Source organism: Humulus lupulus, chromosome 1 (genome assembly GCF_963169125.1).
Source record: "Humulus lupulus chromosome 1, drHumLupu1.1, whole genome shotgun sequence".
NCBI lineage: Eukaryota > Viridiplantae > Streptophyta > Magnoliopsida > Rosales > Cannabaceae > Humulus > Humulus lupulus.
Window position 1 is genome coordinate 160,876,161 of NC_084793.1, and position 5,359 is coordinate 160,881,519.

General features: G+C 35.4%; 1 long non-coding RNA gene across 2 annotated transcripts; it reads left to right on the plus strand.

The window, feature by feature from the left end:
* The first annotated feature begins 239 nt into the window (after positions 1–239).
* On the plus strand, positions 240–4,950 carry LOC133799780 (uncharacterized). Of its 2 annotated transcripts, XR_009876429.1 has the most exons (3): positions 240–865; positions 2,341–3,353; positions 4,651–4,950. It is a non-coding gene; the product is annotated as an uncharacterized LOC133799780 (long non-coding RNA). The 2 variants fall into 2 exon arrangements; XR_009876428.1 differs by having other exon boundaries at positions 2,341–4,736.
* Positions 4,951–5,359: the final 409 nt, after the last annotated feature.

A 5,359-nucleotide genomic window follows, 5' to 3' on the forward strand; every position in this document is an offset into this window, starting at 1 on the left:
ATTGGAAAAAAAATCTCTAAATTGATAATGAGATTTATCAAGAATTAAAGACTTATGTTGTAAATTACGAGATTATTTTGATCACCCCATTGGTATATTTTTATTAGAAATAAATATCAAGATGTTTTTAATTTAAATAAAAAGAAATTTTGATAATTAAAATAAATTAATATATTAAAAATTAGATTGTTTTAATTAAATAAATAAGAAATTTTTTACGATAAAAAGAAAATCTGAAACCCTACAGCCTTTTCTCTTTCCCTCTTCTCCCTCTCTCTTCCCTAAGCTCTCTCTTACTCAGTACTGCGTTGCCTCTACCAAGCCCGAACGGTCGTCGTCCCATCGCCGGAGTTGGACATGCGCTAGCTCAGTCTAACCGTCGGCCCTCAAAACGTCGACCCCCGCGAGCTCACCACCGTACGCACCTCCCAGGGCTGTCAACCAATGATTCGAAGTCGTCCGCCTCTTGCACTTTCCAGCGAGATTCCGACTGCCTCAAGCCTCCACAAGCCAAACCATTACAATAGATCTTTGGGCTTCAAAACCCATATGGAGATCGGACTCAACTGTCACCGGATTTCAGTTTTTGTGTTCGCCAAAAATCCATGGATTTCCAAGAGGTTTTGGCTCCAATCCAAACACGGTCGGACTTAAGAGAAATCGCTACCACCCTGATGTTCCCCAAGCCTTAGGCTTCGAAGCCCAGCCACTGTTTTCCCGAACCACCACCATGGGGTGGTGCTGCCGCCGTCGTCGCCGGAGCTTCGGTGAGGGTCTCGGCCAGCAACCACTTCTGGGTGTTTCAAGGTTTGTCTCGAGCTCCCAACATCATCCTCAACCTCTTTGCACTATCCAGAGCGCTGTGGTATAAATTCCTAAATCAGATTATAATTGTTTTTTAGTTTTGAAATTAATTGCGAGTTAGGAAACTACAACGCAATTGTGTTTGGTCATAGTATATTTTAAGAGTTAATTAGTATACTGAGTTGAACGGTGATTTTATTGGACTGCTTTGGAACTGTTATATGCCTTGCTTAGAGATTTTTTAAAATTTGGGGATGCCCGATTTGCAGTAGTTATGCTGCCCATTTTCTAAAAATGTATGGACTCGTGCTAAGCAAATTTTATAAATCAAATGTTGTTTTAGAATTGATTAGGATAGTGATTTCTGAAGGTTAGCAAATTATGAATATGGATTTTAAGTTGTATTCTAATATTGCTCAAGGCTAAAGTAGTTCTCTATTAAGAAGTATTGTAGGCAGCATAGTATTGTAGGCTTTCATGATAGTGTCAAGTTAATACCCTAGGCAATCCATGATTTTAAAATTAATGACAATTTTCATAATAAGGTCGTTATTTTATTAAAAGGAATTTATATTTCTAACTACCATAAGTTATGACTTAATACACATTTAATTCCCAAAATTGTTGATTTAAGGACCCGAGCACTTTAACGGGAAATCATCTAGATCCTTAAAGGAAAATTATGAAGAACAATTATTCAATTGAAAATAAAATAGCGTCTAGATGGATTTTGTGTGAAGGAAGCTTACCATTTTGAGTATAATTATTGTTATTAATAATTATATTAGTAAGGATTTCTTGTGTGTAAATAATGTTTTATTATGATTATATCAATGTGATTTTTATAATGAAATTTGAATTGTTATAAAAAGGAAAATGGATAACTCCCGATTTTGGGAGGATTGAAAAGAAAGAGGCAAATGGACTTAAAATTGTTTAATTCCAGTATTTTCAAACTTATGATCTTGGACCATTTTAATGACAATAATTTCTATAAAGGAAACCAATGAACGATATTATTATCACAACTTAATTGATTACTCAAATTTTTATAATAAAACCAAGAGTTTCTAGTTGAAAGAATAATCTATTGTGGTTCATTATGTATTTTTTTGAAAGAATAAATTAAAGGTTTCCAAGAAAATCAATTCAAGGCTTAGAAGTTTGAGATTCAAGCTATTTGTTCTAACCACTTGAATTAAGTTAATAGGTTATGGGCCTAGAGAAATTATCCATAATTATGGACTCTGTTTTAAATCAGCTATACTTATACTGCTTTGATATTTTACGTGAGTTGTTGTATTATTGTTTTATCAATATGAATATTAGTATAACTTGGGTCAATACTAATAATAATAAAGTTTTATGTGATTGTATTATTTATTAAATGGTTAGACTTTGAAGTTAGGGTCATTATTAAATGATAACTAATATTATCATTTTGTTAATTTTGTCACCCTTAGTATGCACTAGATTTTTTTTAAAAGTGAATAATTTGGTGGGTTAGTGATTAACTCAATTACGATCCTTTGATAGGATTAAAGACTATGGGAAAAATCTTGGTTGATTGCTCTTGCTGAGCAATCTTATATATCTACGGACCTGAGATAAGTAAATCTCACCATACATGTTTTACTTGCTCATATGTTGATTAAATGGATGTATATAAACTGAGATAAGTAAATCTCACCATACATGTTTTACTTGCTCATATGTTGATTAAATGGATGTATATAAACTGCATGACTTATGTACTCTTAGATATTATTAAGACGCAAACTCTATGAACATGTACGTGTTTCCTGGTTATGTGGTATGAGGTGTTTCAATAATTGAGAAAGAGTGATATGTGAATGCAAGTGCTTTTTTAGGAAATTTATAATATAATTGATTTTGTACTTGTAGTTGCTTTGTCTATGTAATTAAGAATGACAAACTTTATGATTATGCAAGCATGGTTTGATTTTATATCTATGGGTACTTTTTTGATGAATGAGTTTTGCGTCTCTCGATGCTCTGCAGTTGGTATGACTAGGGAGAACTTTGTAAATTGTTGTGTTGTAAGTTAATCTTGACTTTGTTGGCTGCAACATGAAACATGCTAGTGTATTGTTTGTTCTAGTTATTTACACTAGATTGATTAAGGGCTGAATTAGTAATGGCTAGGGGTACTAATAAGTGTACAAAATGTTTCAATGAAATCCATTGATTACTAGGCAATACTTGTACTCAAGCTGATGACTGGGGTAGGGGAAGCACAGTCGATTGGCTGTGGACTGATGGCCAGAGTAGGGGGAAGCACAGCTGATTGACTATTCGAGTTGATGACCGAGGTAGGAGGAAGCACAGTCGATTGGCTATGAACTGATGGTCGAGGTAGAGGGAAGCACGGTTGATTGACTATTCGAGCTGAAGACCGGGTTAGGGGGAAGCACAGTTGATTGGCTATGAACTGATGGTCAGGGTAGGGGGAAGCACGGTCGATTGACTATGGACTGATGACCGGGGTAGGGGAAGCATGGTCGAATGTCTATTGATTCGTAACCAAGGTACTCAGAGGGCGGGGGGAGTCCGGTTGGTGTGTGAATTTTTTATGGAAATGTGAATCCGGCTAGTTACCAGGATGATTTAATTGTTGTGTTATTGTGAAATCCAGTGTGTGTACTAGGACCACGCTGTTGTAAATCCAATGATTTCTAGGTAATACTAGCACTCGAGCTGGTGACCGGGGTAGGGGAAGCATGGTCGGCCAATGAAATGATTTAAACAAGTAGAAAATAACTCGTGATTTTAGTAGTTGTGATCTAAGAGGTGCCCGAATACCTCTTTATAATTTTATAAATCTTCAGTGATTTTTGTAGCCATTGTATAATGGTGTTATGCATTTATATCTTATATCTACTTGTTCTAGAATTTTCTGCGTGCAGGTTGATAATATTATTAGTTATTATCTCTGTGAGTTGAACGGCTGCTGTAATATTAGACTTGGTGCAAGTCATGAACGATTTGAATTCAATACTCAAATTTTTGTTCAATAGAGGTGATCAGTCAAATGATGTGATTAGTAAACCCAATTTAGGAAATTGTGTCAAGGACTTGTAAGAGTTTGATCATACTCCATGACCAGTCTTAACATGCTAAAGAGTACACATAGTTTATCGTTGTCCAGTTAGCCTTGTGACCTAATTTAGGTGTCTCTTTCTTTAGCCTCAGGATTTGTGTACACTGCTAACATTTTGTATGTTGGTTAGAGTGTTGATTCCCGAGCCTTTATACAGAATATGTTATAGAATAGCTAAAGGCTCTTTAAGGGAGATTATAGTCATGTGATAGTCACGAAATTAATAGTAGTGGGGTAGGAAGGTAAAAGTTCCCAGTTAGGGTTTATGTAAATAGGTGCTCCTGAGATTATCATAGACCTTAGCATTGGCACGAAATAACGTTTTGACCATTGCGGTCTTGAGGGTGTGGTATCACCGTAATTACTAAACTTGTTGCCACCCCTTAGTGAAAGGTTATAGCGGAACCCTAGTTGAGGGATTTTATTTTGCATAGTACTATGATATTGGATTAACATAATCCTATGCTATTTTCTTTTAGTAGTTAATACTTGTGGCCACTACTTTGTCAAATTTATAATTGATTATTGGAGCATGAATTTATAGTGTATGAATTAATGATGACCGAATGTGGACACATATGAGTGTCCTATGCATGTTACACTCATGGCTATGTTATCCTGCCATGCATCATCAAGTTACAATATAAGTATATAGGCATACATTCAATGCATGGGATTTACTTACTGGGTGTGAGCTCATTAATTTGTTGTTTCCTCCTTTTCAGGTGTGGCTTGATACTTGGATCTCTTGTGGACTTTGGACTTAGTAACAATGACTTTTATGGATGGTATTTTTAGAAGTCTTGTATTATTGAATAAGTTTAGTTTAATTCAACTTTGTAAATAACCATGTGCTATTAAGGTTCAAAATATTGAAATTTTCCGCATTTTTATAGACCTTGAGTTATGGTTTTAGTGTTAGATGTCTGGTGTAATGTCTCAAATTCCCTAATGTGGTTTATGCCTGGATTAGGGGGCCAGGAGGGCCATAATTGATTTATTATGCAATTACGTGATTAAATGCATGATTATGTGGAATATATGATGATGATAATAGCATGCATGTGGGTCCAATCCTCATTAGAAAGGAATTTTCATAATTTTGATATGTTAAGAGCATATCTGTATATTTATGTGCATGTTGGTGATTTAAGGATGAGACCACATTATTATGTGGATATATTCGAGCTATTCGGCATGAGACGATCTTAGAATGCAAGTTAGCGGTTTGGTCATAACGAGATTAATTTCCAAGCTCGAGGTAAGTCTGGGGGTAATTTGATGCTTAGTACAATACCGGGAATGAATGGGTAATGGGATATGATTTAAGTATTATTTGAGACTATTGGGAATAACGGGAATGGGAGGACGTTAATTATGATTATCGGGATAAGTGGGAAATGACTGTTTTGCCCTTGGGTGGCTGTATAAGAA